This window comes from Carcharhinus amblyrhynchos, chromosome 19 (genome assembly GCF_965287045.1).
Source record: "Carcharhinus amblyrhynchos chromosome 19, sCarAmb.v2.hapA, whole genome shotgun sequence".
Taxonomy (NCBI): Eukaryota; Metazoa; Chordata; class Chondrichthyes; order Carcharhiniformes; family Carcharhinidae; genus Carcharhinus; species Carcharhinus amblyrhynchos.
The window spans coordinates 49,740,318-49,754,711 of record NC_137342.1 but is presented as its reverse complement, the minus strand read 5'-3'; the positions used below and the strand labels follow the sequence as shown (position 1 = coordinate 49,754,711).

Sequence of the window (14,394 nt, the reverse complement as noted above, 5' to 3'; positions counted from 1 at the left end):
GGACTTGATGACATAATTCTTAAAAAGTGCGCAGAGACAGAGGGACCGGGGGGTTTCATGTGCATCGAGCTTTGAAGGCAGCAGGACATACAGAGAGAGTGGCTAGCGACACTTAGGGGATCTTGGCCTTCATAAATAAAAAACCAGGGAAGGCATGCTGAAATTTTATAAAGCTCTAGTCAGGCCACAAGCAGAGTGTTACATCGGGTTCTGATCACCAAGGTTTAGGAAGGAAATGAAAGACTTTGACAGAATGCAGAGGAGATTGGGATTCCAGGGATGAGGGCTTTTACAAGGTTAGCGTTGGAGTTGTTCTCCTTGGAGTGAAGGAGGTTGAGGGGAGGTTTGATACAAGATTGTAACAGATTTAGATAAAGACCAAGAAAACCTGATCCCATTGGCTGGCAGTGCAAGGACTTGACGATAAATTTAAAGTTTTGGGCAAGAGATACAGGAGGGATGTGAGGAAGAACTTGCTTTACACGGTGAGTGGTGATGCCCTGGACACTGCTTACAAGAGTTCCAGACGCTGATATAATTGATGATTTCAAGAAAAAACCTGGATGAACATTTGAGGAAAATAAACTTGCAGGGTTTCAGGAGCCAGGCAGGGGAATGCAACTGACCAGCTTGTTCTGCAGAGAGAGACAGCATGGGTTCAATGGGCTGAATGGCCACCAGCTGTGCTGTAAATGATTCTCGAACTCAAAAGGAGCACCTGCAAACCTTGATCATCTTGCCTGAGACTCGAAGGAAACATTAGTTTGGAAGCACAGCACCAGAAACACAGGTTGTTATTTCCATGTCCGTGACAATTCAGGGTCTATGAATATAACTGCGAGTTTAGAATTACACTAACAACCAATTTAAGATTATCAATTAGGCAGTATGATAGCACAGTGGTTAACCCCGCTGCCTCACCGCGCCAGGGACCCAGGTTCCATTATGTGGAGTTTGCATGTTCTCCCCATGTCTGCACAGATTTCCTCTGGGTGCTCCAATTTCCTCCCACTGTCCAAAGATGTGCAGGTTAGGTGGACTGGCCCTTAGTGGCCCAAGATGTATAAGTTTGGGGGATTAGCCATGGGAAATGTGGTGGGTTACAGGGATAGGGTGAAAGGTAGTACCTAGGTGGAATGTTCTTTCGGAGGGCCAGTGCAGACTCGATGGGCTGAATGGCCTTTTTCTGCACTGTAGGGGTTCTGTGGACTCAGTGTAGCTCATTTGCACACACAGAGATATGCAGGCAGACAGAATACGTCAATGCTTCTTTTTCAACTAATCAATAGCTTGGGGTACAGCAATTAAGAACATAAGAACATAAGAAATAGGAGCAGGAGTAGGCCATCTAGCCCTTCGAGCCTGCCCCGCCATTCAATAAGATCATGGCTGATCTGTCGTGGCTCAGTTCCACTTTCCCGCCCTCTCCCCATAACCCTTAATCCCCTCTCTTATCAAGAACCCATCAACCCGCTTCTTAAAAATATTTAGCGAGGCAGCCTCCACCACTTCAACGGGCAGAGAATTCCAGAGATTCACCACCCTTTGAGTGAAGAAGTTCCTCCTCAACTCCGTTCTAAACCGCCTCCCCTTTATCTTGAGGCTGTGCCCCCTAGTCCTACTGTCTTTTTTGAGCGGGAAGAGTCTCTCCACCTCTATCCTATCCATCCCATTCATCATCTTATACGTCTCAATGAGATCTCCCCTCATTCTTCTAAACTCTAACGAGTACAAGCCTAGTTTATTCAGCCTCTCCTCATATCTCAATCCCCTCAACTCCGGTATCAGCCTAGTAAACCTCCTCTGCACTCCCTCCAGGGCCAAAATATCCTTGTGCAGGTGCGGCGCCCAAAACTGCACACAGTACTCCAGCTGCGGCCTCACCAATGCCCTATACAGCTGCAGCAAGACCTCCCTACTTTTATATTCAATCCCCCTCGCTATGAAGGCCAGCATCCCATTCGCCTTCCTGACCACCTGCTGCACCTGCAAGCTGGGTTTTTGCGACTCATGCACAAGGACCCCGAGGTCCCTCTGCACCGTCGCCTGCTGCAGTTTTTCGCCCCGTAAGTAATAGTCCTTCCTACCATTCTTCCTACCAAAGTGGACCACCTCACACTTGCCAACATTAAATTCCATTTGCCATTTCCTGGCCCATTCGCCCAGCCTATCTAGATCCTTCTGCAGACTCTCCACACCCTCCGCACAATTTGCCTTTCCCCCAATCTTGGTGTCATCAGCAAATTTCGACACCCTGCACTCGGTTCCCTCCTCCAGATCATCTATATAAATGGTAAATAGCTGAGGCCCCAGCACCGACCCCTGGGGCACCCCACTAGTCACCAACCGCCAATCCGAATAGCACCCATTGACCCCCACTCTCTGCCTCCTATTTGACAACCAATCCTCTATCCACATTAACACCCTACCCCCAACTCCATGTCCCCTGACCTTCTGCAATAACCTCTTGTGAGGTACCTTGTCAAACGCCTTCTGAAAATCCAGAAAGACCACATCCACCGGCTCTCCTCTATCCACTGCCCTAGACACATCCTCATAGAGCTCCAGTAAATTTGTCAGACACGACTTCCCTTTAATGAAACCGTGTTGCGTCCGCCCTATCAAGCAATTCCCTTCAAGATGCCTCGCAATTTCCTCCTTAATGACGGATTCTAACATTTTACCTACCACAGACGTTAAACTAACCGGCCTATAATTCCCCGCCTTTTGCCTGGCACCCTTCTTAAACAACGGCGTAACATTAACCGTTTTCCAATCTTCCGGCACTTCCCCGGAATCCAGCGATGTCTGGAAAATAACCACCAAGGCATCCACTATCACCTCCGCCATTTCTTTCAGAACCCTCGGATGCATTCCATCCGGTCCTGGGGACTTGTCCACAATCAGCCCCTCCAGTCTGTCGAGCACCATCTCTCTAGTAACAGTAATGTCATTAAGACCCTCCAGTCCTACCACCTTTCCATCGCTAACACCCGGCAAATTATATTCCCTGGAGCATTTCCCCAGCAATGTCTTTACCCAATCAGAGGTGACTTGCCTGGTTTTAACTGGAACAAAAACTTTGCAGTTTACTGTTACCTGATGCATTTGCCATGGCAACACCAATCAGACCCCACTTTCCAACCGTTCAGCACTCTTTTCTCATGCAGTAAAAATTGTTGTTCCCTATGAGAGTTGGTATTCTTGTTGTTTGTTTTGTTTTAAATGTGTTTGCAAGATGTGAGTGCTGCTAACTGTTCTTGTCCATCCCTAATTGCCCCCGGTTGAGTGAATTGCAGAGTGGAGTTGAGGATCAGCCACATGGCTGTGGGTTTGGAGTCACTTTGGGTCCAGGTTGTGTGAGGCTGACAGATTCCCTTCCCTGAAGGACATTACTGAGCCAGATGGGTTTTGATGACAGGCGGGTGTTCCATGGATCACTATTACAGATACCAGCTTTTGATTATGGATTTAATAATGATCTGAATTTAAACTCTGCAGCTGCCATGGTTCAGAGTTCGCTTTGAGTTACATCAAAGGATAGCAGTTTCTTTATCAAGATGCCTTTAACCCTTGCTGTGTATGTACCCAATATTTATGCATTTGTTCGGGAAGTTTAGCAATCTGAGTTTTAACCAAGTTGGACAACACTCTGATTGCTTGGAGTCTGTCCATTGCTTTAGTGTCAGTCTGGGCCAGTGGTTCCAATTTAGATTGCAGATGTAGGATAGAATGTGGATGACATTCTGCATTTCTTATGTGCCATTAAGCTGATGAAATGTTAACATGCCCTGACGTTACTCTGCACTGTGGCAGCCACCAGCGTGCACAGATGGCATTTGATGTGTTTTCCACATTGGAGAATTCTCCAAAGTGATAAATACTCAGAGTGCAAAATGCTTGTTTGATTTGCCTGCTCTTTACGCTCAGTGTGACAGACCCACTTTACTGGCTCACAGCCACTTCCTACCACTGAATTGATTACAGATGCTATCAACTCATTCTCGTTTGTCTTAAATAACTATTCAGCATTCCCCCGCACCGTGACTTATCTCAAACAGGTGTTTTACATTTTCCCCGGTGGTTTAGCGAGTAACCACGAGACCCAGTGTCACGCTGAGGCTACTGACCAGGAGGGAGGTTGGTTTCATCCCTGCTGTTTCATGTTTGAGTGGCAGATGGAGAGAGTCCTCGTGTCAGGGAGGGAGGCTATGAAAGTACTGCTGATGCAATCCACTTCTTTCAATTCATTTCTTTATTTGTGGAAATTCTGTTTATTCATTGGGGATTTTGATGGTTTATCTCATCCATTGACTGTCTACACTTCCCACTGCCTCAAAAGCAGCCAGTGTAATTAAGGGACCCCACACATCCCGGATATTCCTCTCTTCCACCTTCTTCAAGATACAAAAGTCTGACAACACGTCCTTTGCTACTCAAGAACAGCTTCCTCGCTGCTGCTGTCAGACTTTTGACTAGACCTACCATATACTAAGCTGATCTTTCTCCATACCTTAGCTATGACTGCAACCCTATATTCTGCATTCTTTCCTTTCCTACCCTATGTACTCTATGAACGGCATGCTTTATATAGCAAACAAGAAACAATACTTTTCACTGTTTTTCAAGACATGTCAATAATAAATCAATTCAGTTCCAATTACTAAAATGCCTGCCCAGCAAAAGATTACGAGGAAACAATCCAACTTTATCGTTGGTCACTCAGCAGAGAGGTTTATTCTGACGATGATTTCTGCCGCTCCTGTTTCAATTTTTCGGAGTATCGGAGTGAGCCGTTCTGAGAGGCAAATTTCAGGCTTCGTTCCCCAGCCTGGGATGTAGTCAGGGCTGGAAGACATTGACACATGCTTAAAAAAAAAGATTTGTATTCACACCCCTCCTTCCAGGATGTTCCAAAACGCATTACAGCCAGTGAAATCCTTTCAACAATAAACAAAAAGAGAAAATGCTGGAAAAACTCAACACATCTGGCAGCATCTGTGCAAAGAGAAACAGAGTTCGTGTTTCGAACCCATAAGATTCTTCTCAGAGCTCCTACAGTATAGTCACTGTTGTAATGTACAAAACACAGCAGCCAATTTACCCACAGCAAGCTCCTACAAACAGCAATACTTTTTTAAATTCATTTATGGGACATGGGCATCACTGGCTGGACCAGCATTTATTGCCCATCCTAGTTGCCCGAGGGCAGTTGAGAGTCAACCACATCGCTGTGGCTCTGGAGTCACATGTAGGCCAGATCGGATAAGGACGGCAGATTTCCTTCCCTAAAGGACGTTAGTGAACTTTTCACTGTATCGGAACAGTCAATAATAGATTTTTGTACCAGTTAGGGGTGGCACCTTGGCACAGTGGTTAGTGGCCTCACAGCATCAGGGACCTGGGTTCACTTCAGGCCTCAAGTGACTTATGGAGTTTGTATGTTCTCCCCCTGCCTGTATGGGTTTCCTCCCGGTTTCTTCCCACAGTCCAAAGATGGGCAGGTTAGGTTGATTTGATTGGCCGTGCTAAATTGCCCCAGGTGTTGGGATTAGCAGGGTAAATAAATGGGGTTACAGGAATAGGGCCTGGGTGGGATTGTATTTGGTGCAGGCTTGATGGGCTGAATGGCCTCCTTCTGCACTGTAGGGATTCTACGATTCTAACAATGGTTTCATGGTCATCAGTAGATTCTTAATCCCAGATATTTTTTATTCAATTCAAATTCCACCATCTGCTGTGGCGGGATTCGAACCCGGGTCCCCAGAACATGAGCTGAGTTTGTGGATTAATAGTCTAGCGATTACCCCACTGGGCTACTGCCTCCTCTAGATCGGTTTTTGTGATATTGAGGGATGAATGTTGGTCCGAGTACACCTGGGATAGCTCTCCTGTTCTTCAAAGCGGTAGCCACAGGATCTTTTATGTCACTCAAAAGACAGCATGTCTGACAGTGCAGCACTCCCTCAGTGCAGCACCGGGTTGACAGCCTGGACTTCTCTGCTCACAACCTGGAGAGAGACGTGAACCCAGGACCTTAGAGGTAAAAGTGCCTCCTGCTGAGAAATTGGGGCATGGACCAAACTGAGCTTGGCTGTCACCCTTCTGCAGTCAAATACACCGCCAGCATTCGCGGGGTGGACTCCACGAAGAAGGATGGTGACTTGCTAATGATCAGTACAGCAGTAAATAACCATAGTGAGTCAGGAACCTGAGGAGAAAATGCCAGTGATGAGAAAAAAAGAGGAACTTTGGTAAATAGAGCCACAAACGCCAACACAACATTTGGAATATTATCTGAAAAGATTTCCAGATTGACCTGTTCCAAATGTCAGGTATCCGCATCACAGCAATCCATAGAAACCTTCCTGTGCTGTGTCCAATAGCTTGGACGTGTTTCAGTAACATAGACCGGAATTTTACCGGTATGTCCGTGCCGAGGTGAGGCTCGGAGAGCAGCGTTCTCCATCGGCATCGGGCAGGATCGTACAAACCTCGGGCCGACATGCCGGTAAAATTTCGCCCAGAATTTCTCTCCTAACTGCAGCCTCTCCTCTCCGCCTCGGCAAGGTTCATTCTCATATTACACGGCGTGAGAACGAAGGAACTAAAAGATTTTGACTTGGCCTCAGCTTAGTTTGCATTTTGATGGATTTGTAATAAAATCGACAGTCAAGGTGCAGTGAATGAGTTACAGAGGTTTGAAACAGAAAGTTCAGAAATCCTTTAACCACTTGGCAAATTGTGTGCAAATAGGGTGGACATCAAACTCCACAGGCAACCACATAAAACTAAACTTTAACTTTAATTAAAAACTGGAATGTAGCTTGTAAACAGCGCAAAATTTACCATGTGGACAGGAGGAATGCATGGAACCAGTAAATTAAACAGAAACAAAGATTCCTGCCAAGAACATTAATTAAACGCATTGCTGTGCTATTGAGTTGTGATGTTTGTTTAAAGCCAATCCCAGTTTTTAAGGAAGCCACAGTAGTCCAGCTCTTTCAATTACTTTGTTTATTTGTGGAAATATTGTTTACTCCTTTGGGATTTTGATCGTTTTATCGCTAAGTTACTAGAATGCTGAGGGAAGAGTTCTGATCCAACTTTATTGTTGGTCACTCAGCAGAGAGGTTTATTCTGACAAGTGATTTCTGCCGCTCCTGTATCAGAGTGAGCCGTTCTGAGAGGCAAGTCCCTGGCTTCAGTCCCCAGCCAGCCTCTGGTGCATCCTCAGTGGGTCAGCAACACAGATTATTCAGTCTGTCTATGTTAAGATCAGTACATGAATGAGAGGATCTTAGATCGGAAGATCAGATCAGTTTGGGTGGAGCTAGGGAACAGCAAGAGGCAGCAAACTTTGGTCGGAATTGTTTATAGGCTACCAAATGGCAATGTAGGGAATGTTACAAACCAGGAAATTACAGGTGCATGTGACAAAGGCAATACAATAATCAGGGGGACACACCAACCTACATATAGACTGGATAAACTAATTAGCACTGAAACTGAGGGGGATAAATTCCTGGAATGATTGTGAAAGTTTTCTAAAACAGTGTTTTGAGGAACCAGCCAGAGAGAGGAATATTTTAGATCCAAGGTTGTGCAACGAGAAAGAGCTAATTAACGATTTTGTTGGAAAGGTGGCACAGCGGTTAGCACTGCTGCCTCACAGCGCCAGGGACCCAGGTTCGATTCCGGTCTCGGATCACTGTCTGTGTGGAGTCCGCACCCATGTCTGTGTGGGTTTCTTGCTTGTGCTCCAGTTTCCTCCCACACTCCGAAGGTGTGCAGATTAGGTGGATTGCCCATGCCAAATTATCCATTAGTGTCAGGGGGATTTGCAGGGTAAATGTATGGGGTTACAGGGTGGGATTGTTGTCAGTGCAGGCTGGATGGGTCAAATAGCCTACTTCTGCACTGTGGAGCTTCTATTATTCTGTTCGTTGATTCTGAGTCTTCAGAGAAGAGTGACCATGACATGGAAGAATCTTCCATAAAGTTTGAAAATGGGTAGTTCAATCTGAAAGGAGGGTCTTTACACAAAGGAAACAACGAAGCTATGAGGGGCAAGCTGGTGGAGGTAGATTGGGAAACTATATTCAAGGGTATGATGGTATACAGGCAATACCTGGCATTTAAGGAATTAACACATGGTTTGCAACAAATTTACATCCCCCTAAGGTACAAAAAGCCAGCAGGAAAAGTGATCCAACCGTGACTAACAAGAGAAGTTAAGGATTCTATCAGTTCAAAGGAAGAGACATATAAAGTTGCCAAGAAAGTAGAGGATTGGGAGCATTTTAAAATTCAGCAAAAAAGAACTAAAGTTGATAAAGGAGAAAATAAAATATGGAATTAAACTAGCGAGAAGCGTGAAAACAGATGAAAAAAACCACTATAGGTTTGTAAAAAGGAAAAGGTTAGTGAAGACAGGTGTGGGCCCATTATAAGCAGAGGCAGGAGAATTTATAATGGGGAATAAGGAAATGGCAGAGAAACTAAAATACTTTTGTCTCTTTTTACAGAGGAAGATACAAAGAAACCTCTGAAATATTGGGGAACCAGGGAACTGAGATTGAGGATCTGACTGAAATGAGTTAAAAAGTAGTGTTGGATAAATTAATGAGGCTCAAAGTTGATGGTTTACATCCCAAAGTGTTGAAGGTGGCTGTGGAGATGGTGGATGCATTAGAGATCTTTCAAAATCCTGTAGATTCTGGAATGGTGTCTGCAGGTTAGAGAGTAGCAAATGTACCCACAAGATTTAAAAAAGGAGGGAGGGGGAACCTGTTAGCCTTACTTCAATAGTACGGAATCTATTCCAAAGTAACTGGGCACTTAGAAAATAATGGTGAGGTTAGGCAGAGACAAGGTAGATTTGTGGGAGGAAAATTACATTTGAAATGTGGAGTTATTTGAGATTGTGGTGAGCAGGATAGATAAGGGAGGACCATTGGATGCTGTGTTTTCAGAAGGTTCTCATGAGCTCAAACATTGGAGATTCGTTGGGCAAATTAGTGCACATGAGATTGGGGGTAATAGACTGAGATGGATTGAGCTTTGGTGAACTGGAATGTAAGTTGTGAGGAAGATGCAGGCTTCAAGCAGATGTGGATGGGATAAATGAATGGATAAGAACATGGCAGACGGAATATAATGTGAATAAGTGTAAAGTTATCCATTCTGGTCGAACAAACAAAGACAGGACATTTCCTTAACGGTGAAAGGTTGGGACATGTTGATGTCCAAAGGGATTGAGTGCCCGTGTTCAGAAGTCACTAAAAGCAAGTGTGCAGGTGCAGCAAGTCTGTTGGCTTTCATCACGAGGGGATTTGAGAACAGGACTAACAATGTTCTTGCTGCGGCCGAACAGGGCCACACCTGGAGAATTGTGCACAGCTTTCTTCTCCCTATTGAAGGAAGGATATAGTTGCCATAGAAGGAGCGCAACAGATAATCATCAGGCTAACCCCTGGGATGTCAGAGTTGTCGTAATAGGAGAAATTGAGGGAATATGAGGTGGATGCAGAGAGGCTTCAAAGATTTAGACTGTCTGAGTGAGTGGGCAAGAACATGGCAGGTGGAATTTAATGTGGAAAATGTGAAGTTATCCACTTTCGTACGAAAAACAAATGCAGAGCATTTTATAAATGGAGAGGGATTGGGAAATGTTGATGTTCAAAAAGACTTGGGTGATCTTGTTCACAAGGCACTGTAGGCTAACGTACAGGTGGCACAAGCAATTAGGAAGCAAATGGTATGTTAGGCTTTATTGCAAGGGGATTTGAGCATAGGAATAATTGTTGCCTTTGTGTAGAGCTTTGGTGAGACCACACCTGGAGTATTGTGTAGAGTTGTGGTTTCCTTTCCAAAGGAAGGATATCCTGGCCAAAGAAGGACCACAATGAAGATTCACCAGACTGACCCCCAAGGATGGCAGGTCTGCCCTATGAGGAACGATTGAGGAGATAGATCCTGTTTGGGTGGCACAGTGATTAGCACTGCTGCCTCACAGCTTCAGCGACCCAGGTTCAATTCCTAGCTTGGGTCATTGGGCGAAGTCTGCACATTCTCCCCGTGTCTGCGTGAGTTTCCTCCCACAGGCCAAAAGGCATGCTGGTTAGATGCATTGGCCATGCTAAATTTTCTCTCAGCATACCCGAACAGGTGTTGGACTGTGGCGACTAAGGAATTTTCACATAACTTCACTGATGTGTTAATGTAAGCCTACTTGTGGCACTAATAAACAAAATAAATAAGTATTCTATAAGTTAGGCCATTTCAGACCAAAGAGAAGGTGTACAGATACACATGTACACAAATACAGGTATACAAACAGATGTACAGGCATGCATATGTACAGACACACATGTACACATCCACAGATGTACCAACACACACGTACACATCCACAGATGTGCAGGTACACAAATGTACAGGCATACACATGTACACATATACAGATTGACAGGCATACACATGCACGTATGGACAGGTGTATAGACTCACACGTACACATTCATGCATGTACAGATAAACAGTCCGTATTTTCAAACCATTACCTGGCAGTGTCTCAGTAACCTGTATCTGATGTTTGACCCCATTTATTCTCTGCTGCGTACTTGTCTGAGTGTAACCCTAGGCAGTGCCACACTGGACCACACCAGAATATGAGAATTTTCATCTTGTGGTCGAATGTAACAGATGGATGATTATTCTGCTGAGATTGGAAATTGCGAACAGCTCCATCCTGCTGAACACATCTGGAATAAGAGTGCAGCCCTATCATTAGCTGCGCATTTGCTCTCTCATTTTAACCCTGTCTTTAATCACTGAATACAGTAGTATCCTGTTTCCTGCATTCAGAAAAATCCCCAAATTGAGCAGTTTTCCTCCGATTAGATTCTGGAAAATTCACCGCAGCTAACTTTATGTATGGGATCAATCAATTCGAACTATCCATAGAAAAAAGTTCATTAACTGCAAGTGTTGCAGCGGCGATTGTTTCTTGGGAGTAAGGTGGAAAGCACAGTTGCTTATGCAGGAGACACAGTTTGATATACACTGTGTGGTATATGGAGTGCAATGGCAAACAAACCCAGTTCAAACCTCTGCATTTTAACAAAATGGTTAAGCTATTAATCTGTTGCAAAGGGAACTTCTTGGATATTATTGCTGGAATTTTACTGGCATGCCTGCCCGCTTTCCGAAGCTCGCAGAACGGAATTCTCCATTCTCCTCTGGCAGGACTTTGCACGCCTCGCACAAGCGAGATTGTAAAATATCGGCCGTATATGTCTTGGAATATCTGGATTTCAATGTTTTAACATTGCTTTAGTTATACATAGCAAGTGGTCTTGCAATACCAGGTTAAAGTCCAACAGGTTTCTTTGGTAGCACGAGCTTTCACCTGATGAAGGAGCAGTGCTCCGAAAGCTCTTGCTACCAAATAAACCTGTTGGGCTTTAACCTGATGTGTGAGACTACTTACCCCAGTCCAACACCGGCAACTCCACATCTTAGTTATATAGAACATAGAACATAGAACACTACAGCACAAACAGGCCCTTCGGCCCACGAGTTGCGCCGATCACATCAACACCTATCTATAACCCCCAATCCCATAAAACCCCATATACTCATCCAGAAGTCTTTTAAAAGACCCCAGCGAGTTCACCTCCACCACCACTGATGGCAGCCGATTCCATTCACTCACCACCCTCTGAGTGAAAAACTTACCCCTAACATCACTTCTGTACTTTCCTCCCCGCACCTTAAACCTGTGTCCTCTCGTAGCGACCATTTCAACCCGGGGAAATAGCCTCTGAGGATCCACCCTATCTATTCCTCTCAACATTTTATAAACCTCTATCAGGTTGCCTCTCAACCTACGTCTCTCCAAGGAAAAGAGACCCAGTTCCCTCAACCTATCTTCATAAGGCATGCCTCCCAATCCAGGCAACATCCTTGTAAATCTCCTCTGTACCCTTTCACAGTGTGAGGTAAATATGTACCAGTTGGTTGTGCTCAGTTGCTTTGTCACTTTGTTTTAAGGTGTTGGGCACTTTCCGCATTATTTATCCGATTGTTGGTTAGAAGATGGACAAGCTATTTTGGAAACTCCTGTTTCCACTCACACCATCATACATAATCTGGCCCATGTGATAGGAATTCACTTCAGGTGCTAAGGGGCTTGCTTATTAAACGCTAATGACGATAATACAATATCTTTGAAATGAAAATTTTTAAGTCCCACAGGATTTGTCTGAAACCAAATCATACACTTCAAAATTGATGAACTTTTACAAAGAGACAATCAAAATTTGCAAGAAGCAGTTACGTTGCGCAGCTCTGGCAAAGTACCATCCAGACTCAAAACTCATGGCCAGCACAGTGGTTAAACACTGCTGCCTCACAGTGCCAAGGATCCAGGTTCAATTCCAGCTTGGGTCGCTGTCTGTTTGGAGTTAGTACATTCTCCCCATCTCTGCATGGGTTTTCTCCAGTTTCCTCCCACAGTCCAAAGATGTGTGGGTTAGATGGATTGGCCATGCTAAATTGACCTTTAGAATCAGGTAAATATGTAGGGTTAAGGGGATAGGGCCTGGGTGGGATTGTTGTCAGTGCAGGCTCGATGGGCTGAATGGCCCCCTGCACTGCAGGGATTCTATGAAAACATTGGCTCGATGCTGTCAGACCTGCTGAGATTTTCTGTGTTTTGTTGAGCATTGTGCCACAGTTGAGTTGAGGAGATCTTGAGCGTAATCCTGCTCAGTTGCTGTGGTTACAGACTAACAAACAACACTGCCTCTAATTGCCCTATCATTGACGAAAACTATAATTACATTTCCCAGAAAAGTAACCTTGGAGAATGGGCTGCTGAAGGGAGGCATTTGGATTCATTTTTATATTCAGCTGGAGAGAGGTGTGCAATCTGCATTCAGAATCCACGGTTCACGGGTTAAGTTATAAGGAGAGGCTGAATAGACTGGGACTTCTTTCTCTGGAGCGTAGGAGGCTGAGGGGTGATCTTATCGAGATCTATAAAATAATAAGAGGCACAGACAAGGTAGATAATCAATATCTTTTCCCAAAGGTAGTGGAGTCTAAAACTAGAGGTCATAGGTTTAAGGTGAGGCAGGGAGAGATACAAAAGGGTCCAGAGGGCAGTTTTCACACAAAGGATGGTGAGTGTCTGTAACAAGCTGTCAAGATGGTAGTAGTAGAGGCAAGTACAGTTTTGTCTTTTAAAAAGCATTTAGGCAGTTACATAGATACAATGGATATAGAGGGATATGCGGGCAATTGGGACTAGCTTAAGGTTTTAAACAAAAATAAGGGCAGTATGAACAAGTTGGACCAAAGGGCCAGTTTCCATGCTGTAAACCTCTATGACACTATGAGATAGATGGTCTATGAATTAAATATGGAGAGTCAAATCCCCTGTGTTTCTAGTACCACAACCCAGTGTCCAATAAAATTCAAAATAAGAGCCAGGGATCCCCAAGAGAGAAGCAACCAGCAAAATAAATAAAATCATTGAATAATGGAGGTCATGAGCAAGTAGAGAGACAGCTGCTGAGATTTGTTCCTGCATGAGGATTTCTGGGTGGACCCAAGCAGGCCTTGAACAAAGGGCCAGTGAGATCATAAGAACATAAGAAATAGGAGCAGGAGTAGGCCATCTAGCCCTTCAAGCCTGCCCCGCCATTCAATAAAATCATGGCTGATCTGAAGTGGATCAGTTCCACTTTTCCACTTTCTCCCCATAACCCTTAATCCTCTTGCCTATCAGAAATCTGTCTACCCGTGACTTAAATATATTTAGCGAGGCAGCCTCCACCACTTCAACGGGCAGAGAATTCCAGAGATTCACCACCCTTTGAGTGAAGTTCCTCCTCAATTCCATTCTAAACTGTTCCCCCCCCCCACTTATCTTGAGGCTGTGCCCTCTAGTCCTGCTATCCTTTCTAAGTGGGAAGAATCTCTCTACCTCTACCCTATCCATCCCCTTCATTTATCTTGTAATATTTTTAAGACACGGGTTCTTGGGTTTTTGATAAGAGAGGGGATTAAGGGTTATGGGGAGAGGGCGGGAATGTGGAACTGAGCCACGACAGATCAGCCATGATCTTATTGAATGGCAGGGCAGGCTCGAAGGGCTAGATGGCCTACTCCTGCTCCTATTTTTTATGTTCTTATAAGATCCCCCCTCAGCCTTCTAAACTCCAACGAGTACAGGCCCAGTCTATTTAATCTCCTCATAAGATGTTCACTGTGGAATTATACCTCATTGTTGTTGAAGATTGTTAAGTTTCTCAGAAGAATTTTCTTCAGATCGAGTGGATTATTTTTATTATCAATTCATGAGGCGGACATCGCTGACTGACC

At 44.7% G+C, this 14,394-nt stretch overlaps 1 protein-coding gene across 7 annotated transcripts in view; it reads left to right on the top strand.

The window, feature by feature from the left end:
- frmd4a (FERM domain containing 4A) overlaps positions 1-14,394 on the top strand; it is a 613,918-nt gene that overhangs the window by 487,089 nt on the left and 112,435 nt on the right. The window lies entirely within an intron of this gene.